At 42.0% G+C, this 14,554-nt stretch overlaps 1 protein-coding gene across 1 annotated transcript in view; it reads left to right on the top strand.

Annotated features, from left to right (window-relative positions):
* Positions 1 to 225: 225 nt before the first annotated feature.
* The window catches only part of LOC310691183 (angiogenin-2-like), a 162,696-nt gene continuing 148,367 nt past the window's right edge, over positions 226 to 14,554 (top strand). Inside the window, exon 1 of the mRNA XM_083470841.1 lies at positions 226 to 234. The gene's annotated coding sequence lies outside the window, so the exon portion shown is untranslated. The remainder of the gene's footprint in view (positions 235 to 14,554) is intronic.

Below are 14,554 nucleotides of genomic sequence, written 5' to 3' on the forward strand. Positions count from 1 at the left end.
AGACCACTGGTCCTGTTAGCTAGGTATGATGGGAGTTGTAGTCCCAAAACATCTGGAGGGCCGGGTTTGGGGATGCCTGGCTTAGACCATTGCTTAAGCTTTGTTTAAGCTGCCAAGCGGGAAAGGTGAGCAGACTTATTATAAGGGGAATACTTTTTTTTAAGAGGGGTGAACATACAGCATTAAACCACTAGATGGGGAAGCTGTTGTGTGTCCAAATTGCAACATGCAAAAGTGACTCCTATTTAGGTCTCAATAAATGCTACTAGGCAAGGGGGAATTAGTTAAACTGTATGTTTCAAAGTTCTGTTTATTGAAAAGGCTATGTGAAAAAATTGATGATTGCAGGAAAATTTAGTAAAAGTTTGCATGCCTACATGTTAGAGTCAATATGCCTCCCCCCCCCCAATCACCAGCCCCCAAAGATTTAACTTCCATAGACACTGAGGTGGGAGCACCCAATCCTGAATATGGCAACTTCAGAAAACACCCCCCAAAGGCATTACTTCACCCCCCACAAAATCTCCAACAGATACAATTTTTTTCTAAAATGCAAATGAAATACTAAGCACAGGAATTTGAATATCATGAGGACTGTTCCTTGTAAATGTTTATAGATGTACATTTTCTCTGTCTCTGGCCAGAGGAGGATAGAATCAACAGACCCTCTTTTTCGTCATCCTACTTAAAATTTGCTATTCCTGTATCCCGTCTCTATGATTTTGGGTCAGAGGTGGAGCTCAGATTCATTCATTCAGTCCCTTGCTCAGATATCGCTTCAGCAAGAAACTTACACGGTTTATACAAATATCTCTTGGCCTCATCTCCCTGACCCTCAACAATGGTCTAAGCTTCTTGACTTATGCAGCATAATGCCAGAGGCATGGTGGGTAATTAATACAGTAGCCAACATCTGTAAGGTGAATGATGTTAATTATTTCACCACCTGCACTTGAAATTTGTTCCGTTGTCAAAAACATAATAATAGCCAAAATTCTACCCACTTGTGAAGGGTGTGCACAAATGGAGTAGTCATGCTCTATAAAATACATTGTGTGGATACTGTCCTCCGTAGACTGTTGTTGCACGAAAGTCACCACATTGTCGTTTATCAAGTACTGACTGGCAAGTGTCAATATTCACACGGATATGTGATCATGACTAGAAAACATCCACCACAACATTTGCACACGAGAATTTGAAAGGATATACAGTGGTACCTCGGGTTAAGAACTTAATTCGTTCCAGAGGTCCGTTCTTAACCTGAAACTGTTCTTAACCTGAGGTACCACTTTAGCTAATGGGGCCTCCCGCTGCTGCCGCACCGCCACCACACGAAATATTACTTCTGGGTTAGCAGAGTCTGTAACCTGAAGCGTCTGTAACCCGAGGTACATTGCAACCTTATTTTGCTAATGCAAGTACATGGCCTTGTAGAATTCAGGGCGGGGAGTCAGTGCATGGGAAATGGGGAAAAAACTAGAAGTAGTTGGTTCTACTGTCTCTGGCTTCAGTTCCACAAACTGTTTTGCCTAAGTTTTACAAATTGCCTTATTTTTAAGTATGGGCTGTAGGTAAACAAACAAACAAAATCTCTCTAAAAAGTTAGTCTTTTGTCATCTAGGGAAACACTTTTCATCAAGTAGTGTAACGCTTGTAGCGTTTCATATATATGTTTCATCAAGTAGTGTAATCAGGATTAGCCCTGATAAATAATGGTGGATGAACACTTTCCCATGCATTGCATGATGTATTATGCCTATCTGGAGTGAGTAAAAATATTCATGTGAGAATATAGACATCAGCTATGCCATCAACTTGTTGGGTACAGAATGCATCCTTCCAGTAAAACAATATATGGGAACTACAATAACATTCAAGGCCAATTAGCAAGTAGACCTTCATGTTTTTCTACTAATGATGCTTCAATTCCTTCTCCCACAGGGGGTAAATAGGCTTCCAGCCTTTGTCCCAGAACATCCAGTAACAATTTTCCACGTATCATCATCCACCATAGCTGAATTCTCTCTATATAAGGTGTCTCCTCCTGAAGGATGCTCAGAGGCGCATACGAGTGAAAGAAGATATTTCGATCCACTCTTTGGGAGACCAATTTCTATTGCACTAGGTAAGAAAAAGGCCTCGACATGCTCATCTGCGAAGCTATGTTCATTGTTTTGTTCAGGAGTGGGAAAGGTGGCCTAGAAGGCACACTGCAGGCAGGTTTTAAATCAGCCAGCTTTTGAACAGCTAAACTTTGTCTGTCATTTCTTTTCTTCCATACTTGATTTCAGTTTCCCCCTGTCTTTGATAGAATAAACCTTTTCCATGTTTAACAACACTTTTCTCCTTGTATTCCCGCCTACCTGGAATTTTATTTCTGTATTCAGATATTCATTTTTGTGAATAAACATTTAACCTCTGTGTGACTCCTTCTCCTAAGTATTAATCATGGCAGCCATATTCTTTACCTGCATTTCACTGGCAGCCAATCATCTTTGAGCACAAGCTCTCTGACAATAGATGTGGTGGCTGAGCTGTGGATTGGCTGCATCAATTCAGAGTACAGAAGGCTGATGAGATGATTGCATGTAACAGCCATGTTGAAATATCGGTTACAATGCTTTCTCCGGAATTTAAATATTTCTATATGCAGGATTTGTTTAAATTTTGGAGGAAGACTAAGTCATGTAAGTACCACCACCCCGATACAAGGAAGCCCAGTGTGCTCATATACATATGTACATTTTGAGAAGGTATGAACAGCAGAAAGTAGGAAGTAAAGCTCTATGTATAGGGAAATTTAGCTTCATTGGAAAAATCTACATTCCTAGATTTAGGATAATTTTACAGTCATGAAAGGTGCCCATTTCAAAGGTGTTTACATTTCTCTAGAAATGAAAGTAGATGCCAAGTCATCATTGGGCTGTCTCAAAGAGAAAGCAGGGTTTGACTTGAATAAATTTTATGAATTTCTTAGTCCGTCTGTTTGACTTTACGGATGGGCACAAAGGTCTGTCTTTTTCTTCTTCACTCATCCCTTTGTCCTTTTGTATCATTACAATCTTCAGCCTATGAGTAGGGACTACCTTTTTTTCAGTTGGTTGTACTTATGCTGCCCTGGGAGTCAAACACTGTTCCATCTTTCTGGCAATAAAGATACATTGGCAATAAAAGCAATAAATTGCTATTATTTCATGACAACCTGAATCAGCTCCCTGAGGAGGCCACCACACTCTGACTCAGGTTAACAGTTTGGCACTTAGGGAATCTCAGTATGCTAATTTGGGGAACTCTCGCCTGTTTATTGCTGCTGTGGTGACAGGAAGAATAATGGTGTCATTCATTGTCTTTGCAGAGGCTAATTTTTGTGTGATTTTTGAGCTGCTTATTAGTCTCTGAAACTTAGTTTTATTCATTTCTTCAATCTGCCTGTTAACTAAACTATAGTTTCATAGTTGTAATGGGGTGGAGGAAGAGAGATGGGAATGGGGAAGGGCCACAACTCAATGCTAGACAATAAAGGTGTACCTTGGATCCGAACGCCTTGTGAGTCAAACATTTTCCTCCTGAATGCTGTAAACCTGGAAGTGAGTGTTTCAGTTTTCGAATGTTCTTTTGAACCCAAACTTCTGATGCAATTTCCCACCTTCCGATTGGGTGCAGGAGCTTCCTGCAACCAATCAGAAGCTTTGCCTTGGATTCTGAACATTTTGGAAGTCAAATGGAGTTCCGGAAGGGATTCTGTTTGACTTCTAAGGTACAGCAGTACTGAAGTAGGTGGGGCAGTGTCTGACGGCAGTATTAGGCAGCCTCATAACTACCTAATGAGGGAATTAGGATTACAGTTTGAGCAAGGCTGTCATAGCCCTTTTCAGATTTTCCCTTGATATTTCCTAGGACATGGGTTATATAATAAATGTGATGGAAAAGGGGAAAGCATGAAATGCTCTGTTGAACTTTGCTTCGTTTTCTATGTTTTCTGCACAGACCAAACACCAAGAGCCACAGCGAGCCATGGCTGCCAAGGGGCCCTGTCCTTTATGGCTGCTCTTGGTTTTGCTCTCCTGGATGGTACTGGGGACTGAAGCCGCCTGGGATTTCCAATCCTTCAAACACGAGCATGTCGATTACCCGAGGACTGCAGTCAAAGATTACTGCGACTATATAATCGATAAAAGAGGCCTGGTTCATCACGCCGTACGCACTTTCATTCATCTCTCAGACCAAGATCTTAAAAAAATCTGCACTTTTTCTGGCCACCCATACACTGGTCCCATGTCGAGCTCATCTGACGTTCCAGTCACCACATGTATAAAAGTTAAATTCAGCTACATCACTTGGAGAACAACTAAGGAAATTTCCCTTACATGTGACAACGGATACCCAATGCGATTAAGATAATGAATGCCAAGGTTGCACAAGCAGACTTCTACTCAGGCAACAAACCTCCGCTACCATCCTCTCTGACACTCAGCAGCCCCCGACACTTTCCCCCTCCTGCACTGCATCCCTCTAAAGAAACCTCTCAAGGTAGTCCCCCAATCTTCCAGTACAGGTCTGGGCAAAGGCAAGAGGATTGCAAGAAGGAGGAGTTGGAGATGTCTTTTTAGAGAAGCAAATATGTATTTTACATGCTCTCAAGTCACCATTGGATTGCCACCAGGATTCCTTCCTTCTTGAGGGTGAAAAGGCCACTCTGATAACTTTGGGCCTCCGCTTTGTCCCACCGCTCATCTCCTACCTCACTATTTATAATATAAAAGTATGATCTCATTCCTTTTCTCATGATTCTTGCTGTTGTGGGATCAAGCAGTTATTTGTAGTATCCCTTGTTGCTTATTTAAACCTGGCCTCTTTTGTCACTCTTCCACCTTGTGACTCAGATAGGCAAACATGGAATATATATTTCTTATATACAGCTTTGTTCTTTCCCCCTATTTTCCTCTGTATCACTCTATTTCTTTATAACTGAAATTATTTCAATAAAATATGAACATTAAAAATCCCTGAAACTGTCTGTGGCTTTCTGGTCCACTTCCATTTGTCTTTCTCACAGCACTGCCAGTTCTGTGCTTTTCTCACTCACCAAAATAATGTTTCCAAATTCCTTCCAAGTACCAGAATTTTAGATTTCAAGTTGAATTCGCTACCGTTACTAAAAAAATAGTAACCCAGATTTGAGCACCAGCAGAAGTATCAGGTCCTCCTGTTCCCTACTTGATGAAAGGTGTCTCCCTGGAAGACAAAACACTAACTTTTTAAAGAGATGTCTGTTCAGATTTTGAAAGCTGTACTATGTGGATTATAGACATGGCCTCGTATCTTCATGTTTTGACCCTGTGGTTCAGCTCCAAAGCCCAAAGTGGATCTGTATGAACATTTCATCCCCACTAATGTAGGGAGACCCAGGTGGTGCTGTGGGTAAAAGCCTCAGTGCCTAGGACTTGCCGATCGAAAGGTCGGCGGTTCGAATCCCCGCGGCGGGGTGCGCTCCCGTCGCTCGGTCCCAGCGCCTGCCTACCTAGCAGTTCGAAAGCACCCCCAGGTGCAAGTAGATAAATAGGGACCGCTTTCTAGCGGGAAGGTAAACAGCGTTCCGTGTGCTGCGCAGGCTCACCAGATGCAGCTTGTCACGCTGGCCACGTGACCCGGAAGTGTCTGCGGACAGCGCTGGCTCCAGGCCTCTAGAGTGAGATGAGCGCACAACCCTAGAGTCTGTCAAGACTGGCCCGTACGGGCAGGGGTACCTTTACCTTTACTAATGTAGGGAGAGACACCTGACATCCTCTCTACCTTGCCCCAGACCTTTTCCCCTGGGGTCCCAATCCTACCATTAGGGACTATGCAAAGGTGTTTTCATGTGTGTGTTTTAAACACTCCTAGTAGGAAATGTCCAGGGCAACCCTGAGTTAGGGAAGATGTTGTAGGGATGCCACAAGACCGGCCAATGGAAATCTAGACTTTGCTCCTGTGTGAACAAGCCTTACAAAACTACAGAAGGAAGGCAGGGATTGAGCCTAGTGTGGCTTCATTTGATGGGGCGTTGGTGGCTAGGCTCCCTGCAAATGATGAATGAGGAGGATGTGCCATCCAGTGTAAGCTGGAGATAATGGTAGGACATTCAAGTGGGGTTCAGAAGTATTCACAGCTAGCTTATCTGAATCACAACAGAGAGGGCCTGGAAAACAGAAAGGTATTAATTCACAACTGGGAAACATGGCCGCTGCAAGATGGGCTTTGCAGAAATGGCTTGTACCAGGGTGGACCTTGATGCCTGGTAACTCCCTTCCAGCCTGTGGCCAATGGAAAGAAGATGAGATATGGACCAGAAGGCAGCCTACCTGTTACCGGAATGCTTTTCCTATGCCAGTATCAACCTCTATAATGATTGGCATCAATAATAATGAAAAATAAATGTGGGTATGTTTTACCCACTTTGGGTCACACATAGTAAATACATTAATGTAGCAGACCGTAACGACATTTCTTTAGAAAGCATGTCGACAACAATCTATACATGAAACTAATACTGGCTGCCAGCCCATAAACTAGGATTTTCTGTGCTCTTACCTAAGAAGAAGGTTACAGGTTACCTCATTTTTAGTTATGCATGGGCTGTAGCTAAATGAAAACATTAACTCTGAATTATGATTGCTGAATCATAAATGTAGAGAAGAAAACTTGATATAAAGAAACTGTAGTCTCCCCTACTCCCAAACTGTCTTTTGCACCAAATGAAGTGTTACCTCAAGTTCAAATCTTAACGACCTTGCAGCTGGTTCTATTCCGCAGTTTGTGATCTTATGACTTCAAGCACATGCCTGTTCTTTACTCCAAATTAAGCTCTTATTAACAGGAGAACACGTTCTTCTTAATGGCGGCGTTGGAGGGGTTTTGGCAGGTGAAGTGCTTTTGCACAATATGTGAATGAAAATATTGCAGGATTTCCCCAGCAGAACACGAGGTTTTCTGCTGTCTTACCTAAGTTCTACAAGTGGCCTTATTTTTAATTAAGTATGGGCTAAACAAAAGCATTAATTCTGAAAATTAAAGCCTGTAACCTCAGACATTTTAGCATCCAGTGTGGATGTAGCAAGATAAATGCTGGTGTCTGTTCAGGTCTTCAAGCTTGTTTCGTGAGTCACGTGACTGTTCTGGGAAACCACTGATAGGAATTAGTTCCTAGTACAAAATGCAAATAGATTTCCTCCAGGTAAATATGGCTGCTGTTTTTTTATTGGTACATATCCATATTTTGGAACTCAGTGCATTAATTGGTAAGTCCAAGCATGAGTATTTCCAGATATAGAAGGAGCCTTTTCCTAACATGGAATCCAGCTCTTTTGACTGCTGCACCCTGGGTTGACATGCGATTGCATGATTTGCATCAAACAGTGTAATGAATTCAGGCAGGCAAGCAAACCCTGATAAGAATTAATGAGTCTGGCAGTTATATGAAATGTTTATTGACAATTAACATCCAGAGAGCAGCTCCGAGCCTGCCACTCTTAGCTATGAGCTGGTCACTTTGAGTCCCCGCCCCTTTCACAGCGTAAGGGCTTCAAAGTCCAGTCCGTCCTCTCTTGTATTTCTGTTGCATTTTAACCCTTTGAGCTCATTTGGTTCAGGGACAAGGTGAGTAAACTCCCACCCCATACCATGAAACTAAGAGCCCTTTAAATGCTGCTTCCTTCCTGGTTGCATAGCAACCTCTTCAATGTCATCTATCTCCTCGTCTTCTGCTGCCTTCGAGATTTCCGAGTGTGCTGCTCTATCTCAGTCTGGGAATTCTTGATGAAGGGGTGCTGAACTAACCCACTCCTGCTCTGTCTGTGGCTGCAGTCCCTCATCCTCAGAGTCAAAGACTTCCCAGGCATTCGATTCGGCCACATCCCTGACACGTAGGGAGAAGAAGGACCTGAGACTTTTGTAGGTGCTGAAATTTGGGGGTTTTAGTATAGCAGCCAATACAACTTGAAATCTAAAATTCTGGTTCCCAAACTGTTTGGGAACAGCAATTCCCAGTAAATTGCCCACTGTCGATCCATATAAGCTCTCTTAATTGTAATAGCCTTGATAAGAGATAGCCATAAAGGTGTCTTCATTTCCATCAGATTTTTATATTTCTCCCAAGCTCATTACAGTTTCTTCCTAAGAATATGGTTCATAAAACTTTTATAAATTTACACCTTCCCATACTAAAGACATGCCTTCCTGCCCAATTTTAAATCTAGGATGTCTGCATTATCCATATATATATAATTTTGCAATAATATAATCAATTACACCTTTTGTCATTCTTTTCAATACATATTGTATATATATGACCATATGTTCTTCACAATACATACTGTCTGTCTGTCTGTCTATCTATCTATCTATCATCTATCATCATCTATCTACTTACTTCTACTGTTGTACTGTATTTGTACCATTGTGACTTCCCTCCACCTGTGCTCAGCTTCCAATGTTTTCCATTCCTTTAATATTGTGTTAAAGAAGTTAAATACATATTCCCCATTAGACACTTTTCAACCTAATAGCTGCTCTCATTTTGGCCAATTCTATATATTCACAATCCATTCTGAAGGAAATCAGCCCTGAGTGCTCTGTCGAAGGATATATCCTGAAGCTGAGGCTCCAACTTTTTCCAGGAATTTCCATGATACGTTGTCAAATGCCTTCTCAGCATCTACAAATATGAAGGCTGCTTTTTTGCTTGGTTTCAAGTCCAGATATTCAATTATAAGTGTTCTCGTATTATTATTCATTCGTCTACCTGTCAAAAATCCGGCCTGATCTTCATTGATGATATGCTTCAGTACTACTTTTGGCCATGATTTCTGCATAAATTTTGTAATCATTGTTGAGCAATGGTCTTTAGATAGCATTTCTTCATTCATGTATATTTCCTTTTTAATTTGTTCCACCCCCTCCCCCTGTAATCCATTCTTTTAACCAACACAAACTGGCTGCCTCATAATACATTTGCAGGTCTGGCAGGGAATTGCCTCCTTTTTCTTTTATAACTATCGAAATTTATGTTTAATTCTTGGCTGCCCCCCCCCCCGGCCAGCTGAATTTAGAAATACCCTTCTTCCATTCTTTGAAGCAACCTGAATTATTTAAATTGGAATATATTGGAGTGCATTTTAATCACCCTCTATGGCATATTACAGCTCCATTCTTCTCATTTGTTGCTGTTTTGCTCTCAGAGTTGTCCTTAATTCTCTTTCCCCACTTCCTGCCCCACTCACTCGGTGACACAAGGGGTTTCTTATTATCAAGCTGATGACTATTTATTATTACTGTTTTCTTTACTTTCTTTAAAAATTTTGCACCCCTAAGAATTTGGCAACCAGGGCAACCAACCCTGTGGCTCTGCCCATGCTACACCACTGCTTACAGTGGAGAAAGAGTTTGTTGGGGGTATGCCAGTGCTTGAAGTAATAAAAACCAAGGTATAGGTATCTGTGGTTTTTTCCTGTGTTTGTTTTGTTTATTGTGAGCCTCAGAGAGTCCCAGTTCTGTGGGGAAGATGGAATGTAAGTAAGTACACAAACCAACAAAACCAAAACAAACACACTAAAAATATATTTGTGGGAGGGGAGGTTATAGGCTTATTTTTCTTGTTTTTATTATGTATTTCATAGTTTTCTTTTGTATTTTTGTGCAGTGACCTGCCCTGAGATCTTTGGATGAAGGGTGGTATATGAATTTAATGAATTAATCTATCAATAAATAATTATTAATAAAAATAGCAATGTTGGTAAAACACAAAACTGAGGACTCATGGAAGTTAACCTTACTCTCCCCAAAACATTTTTAAAGATGTGCTGGGAGCTTTTAGGACCCCCTTTCTCCCCCTTCTGATGGGACCAAGGAAAATGGACTTTTGCAGAAAAGAAATATGTACTCCCACTCATGTTTGCCCCTCTCCTGTCTGTGAGATTTTGTATACTTAAGCCAGAGTTTTCTGAACAAACAAGAATAAAACACACTGTCCTGTTTGTGCAGGGAAAATAGTTATTTTAGCAAAGTCAGAAAGGCCTGTAAAATCACACATTGAGGAGAATAAGCCACAACATGCAAAAGCTAGGTAGAAACTAGTTAACATGAATGTTGCAAAAGGGATTTAAGGACTTAGCCAAGATGTTGGGACCAGCTCAGCTGAAATCTTGATATTTCCCGGGGTTTCTGGACCCTGCCAGTTGCTGGTCCTAGATTAGGAACACAGCCTTTGCTGGAGCCATCCTGTGTCTTCTGGAAATCATCCTGCAATAAACTGTTGCATTGTGGAGTGCTCTCGTTCATTGATCTAGGCAACCAGTTGTTACATTCTCCTACTCCATTTTGCTCCCGTGCCAGTCTCAGGGAAAGTCTTGAATTTTGCTTTTACATCTTAGGCTGCGGTTTTCCCTGCCTAAGATTTCTTTTTGTACATCTGTACATGTTGGAGTTCCATAAAGGATATTGAGAAATGTCCTTTTCCCCAACAAAGTGGCTCCTTTTCTGAGTACAATCCTGTCAACATAAACCAAGTAAGTTAGCTATGCATGCAGCAATAAATCAGAGCAATACCCATAATCAAAGGACAGGGGAAACTTGGTTTTCGACCGTCTCAGAAGTCAAATGTTTTGGCTTTGGAATGCCGAAAACCCGGAAGTAAATGCTTCTGTTTTCGAATGCACCTTGGAAGTCAAAAGGCTTCCACTGAGTGTTTCCCCCTTTTTTTTATAAGATATTTATTAAGATTTTCAAAATATTACAAAAGAAAAATAGAAAAAAGAAAAATACAAAATAAAAATAATTAAAAACAACTCAATCTTTCCATTGCTTATTTTTCATTAGCTTGTTTCCCGGACCTCCTCACGCCTCCCTTTTTTGTATTCTAATTCAGTTTGTTGGTTCAGCAAATCCTTCCCCTCTTTGTTTATCCTAATCTTTAATCTTAAAATATTGTAACATTAAATCTTTACCTATTCGTAATCCATTTTCATATTCCCTTATAGTATTGCAGCTAAAAACCACTTAGTTTCTATCCAACATCATTCTAACATTCATTAATTTTACAATATTTCTGTAAATAGTCTTTAAATTTCTTCCAATCTTCTTCCACAGACTCTTCTCCCTGGTCTCGGATTCTGCCAGTCATTTCCGCCAATTCCATATAGTCAATCACCTTCATCTGCCATTCTTCCAGAGTGGGTAAATCTTGTGTCTTCCAATACTTTGCAATAAGTATTCTTGCTGCTGTTGTAGCATACATAAAAAAAGTTCTATCCTTCTTTGGCACCAATTGGCCGACTATGCCCAAGAGAAAGGCCTCTGGTTTCTTCAAGAAAGTATATTTAAATACTTTTTTCAATTCATTATAAATCATCTCCCAGAAAGCCTTAATCCTTGGGCACGTCCACCAAAGGTGAAAGAATGTACCTTCAGTTTCTTTACATTTCCAACATTTGTTATCCGGCAAATGATAATAATAATAATAATAATAATTTATTACGGCCATAGGCCCATACAGATAAAAACAAGACATAAATAACAGCTTGTGCATGTGGGAAAAAACAGCCGCTAAAACACTACTATAACAATAAAATACTATAAGATGGAATGGCATACTACGCCTTAATTAGCTTGTGGTGCTCCTTGGCAACGCTTTTGGGTAAGGACAGCGACCAGGAACCTAGCCACTTTCAGGGTCGTATGGGTATCCTTATCCTGCAAGATTTGGGCAAGGTGGAATTTTGGTGGGGTACCCTCTAGTTTCTGAATGATTGATCCCAACAAATTTGCCCGTGGCACCTTGAATAAGGGGCAAGTGAACATAATGTGCTGAAGCGACTCTGGCGTCTCCTTATCACATTCGCACATGGCGGAGGCTTGGCCCTTTGAGAATCTATGTCTCAGGACGTTGGAGGGAAAAACGTTAAACCTCGCTTTGGTGAAGGCCAGCCTATGGGCAACAGTCGAAAGGGAGGAGAGGTATGATGGGACACGGTAAGTTAAAGTGATACCAATGTTCTGGGGCGAACAAACACCTCCCCCCAGCATATAATTTCGCTGTAAATCGATGTCATCCAGTCTTTGGCGGATCAGTCTTTGAGCAGTGATTTGATCTAGTTTTAGGGAATCTAAGGGAGAGATTCCATAGCTCAGGAGTTTGGCATGAATTCTACTAGTCCAAAGGCTGGAGAATTCATCTCGCCATAAGCATTGGACAAGGTAATGGTCTGGTAATCTATGCCACAATGATAACCAATAATTGAAGACTTGCTTCCACAGGCAAGTTTCTAAGGATGCGATCTTCAATTCTAGTCGCATGGCTGCGTTGCTTACGCACAGGGGGAGCATTAGGAGCCGACGTAGGAATTGGTTTTGCACAGTCTCAAGAGGAGCAAGGTCTGTCATCACGGCCCAGAGCGGGGCAGCATAAGCAAGCACGGGTACCACTTTTGCCTTGAACACCTTTAGGGCCGAGGGAACATGCAAAGCTCCATCCGAAAAGAAAAATCGGAGGAGCGCATATGACAGAGTTTGGGCCTTGTTAAGGAGGTGTTGAATTTGTGCTTTCCACCCCAAATTGTGTTGAAAAATAACTCCTAGGTATTGAAATTTTAGGACTTGCTCTATTTTTGCTCCACCAAGCTTCCATTCATATAATCTCCGACTTCTGGCGAAGATCAGAATCTTAGATTTAGCATGGTTGATGGTTAATTGGTTGAGTTGACAATACGTGGCAAAGATCTTCAGAGCTCTGGTTAGTCCAACACGTGTATAAGATAGAATTACCGCGTCATCCGCATATAAAAGGAGTGGACAGCGGTAATCCGCTAGTCTAGGCGCATGTGTGCTTGGAGATGAGTTGACTAGGGGTGCTCGCATGTCGCTGATGAATAGATTGAATAGGCAGGGAGCCAATATACATCCTTGGCGCACTCCCTTGTTTATTGGTATCGAATTTGTGAGGTCGCCCGCAGGAGTAAGTCTCACTCTGGCAAGGGTACCTTCATGGAGCTGACTTATAAGCCATAAGAGTCTTCTATCAATGCCCTGTTTCGCAAGTTTCTCCCAAAAAATATTTCTAGGAACGCTGTCAAAGGCTGCCTTAAGATCTAAGAAGGCAGCACACAGGTAGCCCCGGGGAGGGGAGGAGTACTTCCGTGCCAGATGGTAAAGAACTATTGCGTGATCAGTTGTAGAGCGTTTAATTCTGAACCCTGCTTGTTCGTGGCCAATCTGGTTAGTCTCATCTACCCATTGCAATAGTTTCGTCAACAAAAAGCTGGCATAAATTTTCCCTATGATCGAAAGGAGGCTGATGTTACGGTAATTTTCCAGCTCCATTGGAGAACCTTTTTTATGAATTGGTACTATAATGGCCTCCTTCCATATTTTGGGGATGAAACCAGAAGCGTTGATTGCGTCGAAGGTTTTGGCCAAGATGCCAGCCCACCATTTTGGGTGTAGTTTGATGGCTTCAGCAGGGATCAGGTCGGGCCCTGGGGCTTTGCCCGGTTTCAGCTGGGCTATTAGCTTGGCTATTTCGTCAGGATCGGTGGGAGGCCAAATAGGTAGGTGGGAAAACAGATGCATCAGATGGTCGGAGGGAGCATCTGCCTGTGAGAAACATTTCTTCAGGAACAATTCCCATGTCGGTGCAGGGATGACTGCCCTTGGGTATTTCCTCACCCTTCTGTTAATCAGAGACCAGAATTCCCTGGATCTATGTGATTTTGAAGCAGTAATCAAGGCCTGCCAGCGATTATGTTGCCACTCACGTTTGGCAATTTTCTGCGTGTGTTTGTAAACTTGCTTGGCTTGTGCATAACTAGCTGGCAGAGTAGATGCATCGGAGGTCTTATATACATTATATATAGCACGAAGGCGCTGTCTTGCTTCTTTGCACTGAGAGTTATACCAGGGGGCACCGTAAGTATACTCGTTTCGATTTAATATTTTGGGTGGTAACCTGAAGAAGGACGTAAGATCAGTCGTATGATGGTGGAAGCGTTTCAACACTATGCTATGCTCGTCTGAGGCAGAGCCTATGTAGGGATGGGGCCCGAGGATTTCTTTTTGAAAGAATTCCTGATACCTTTGAGCCTGGGTCTCCGACCATTTGATTCCTCTTACTTGGAGAGATACGTTGGTTACCATCTGGGTCGCATGTCTATAGGCCTCCGACTGCCAATTCAAGGAAAGCTTGGCTACAAGGGGAAGATGATCACTAGATTGTACATTCTCGATCTTAAAGGAGGAAATACACTTAAGTAGATCACTGGAGACCAGCAGGTAATCGAGGACGCTGTTTGATTTAACACTCAGGTGAGTGAAATCCCCTGGAATATCAGGGAGGCATGTGCCATTTAGGGGGACCAGATTTAAACGGATGGCCATTTGGTAGAGGAATACTCCAGCCTCATTAACTCGTTGGTCTTTAGAAGTTCTCCTCATGATATGTTCCAGATCATAATTATCAAGGTTTGGGGTAACCCACCATTTGGCTTTGGTCAGCGAGTCCCAATTTGCTGCTGTGCGGGCATTA

Source organism: Podarcis liolepis, assembly GCF_965112155.1.
Source record: "Podarcis liolepis genome assembly, chromosome: 13".
Lineage (NCBI taxonomy): Eukaryota > Metazoa > Chordata > Lepidosauria > Squamata > Lacertidae > Podarcis > Podarcis liolepis.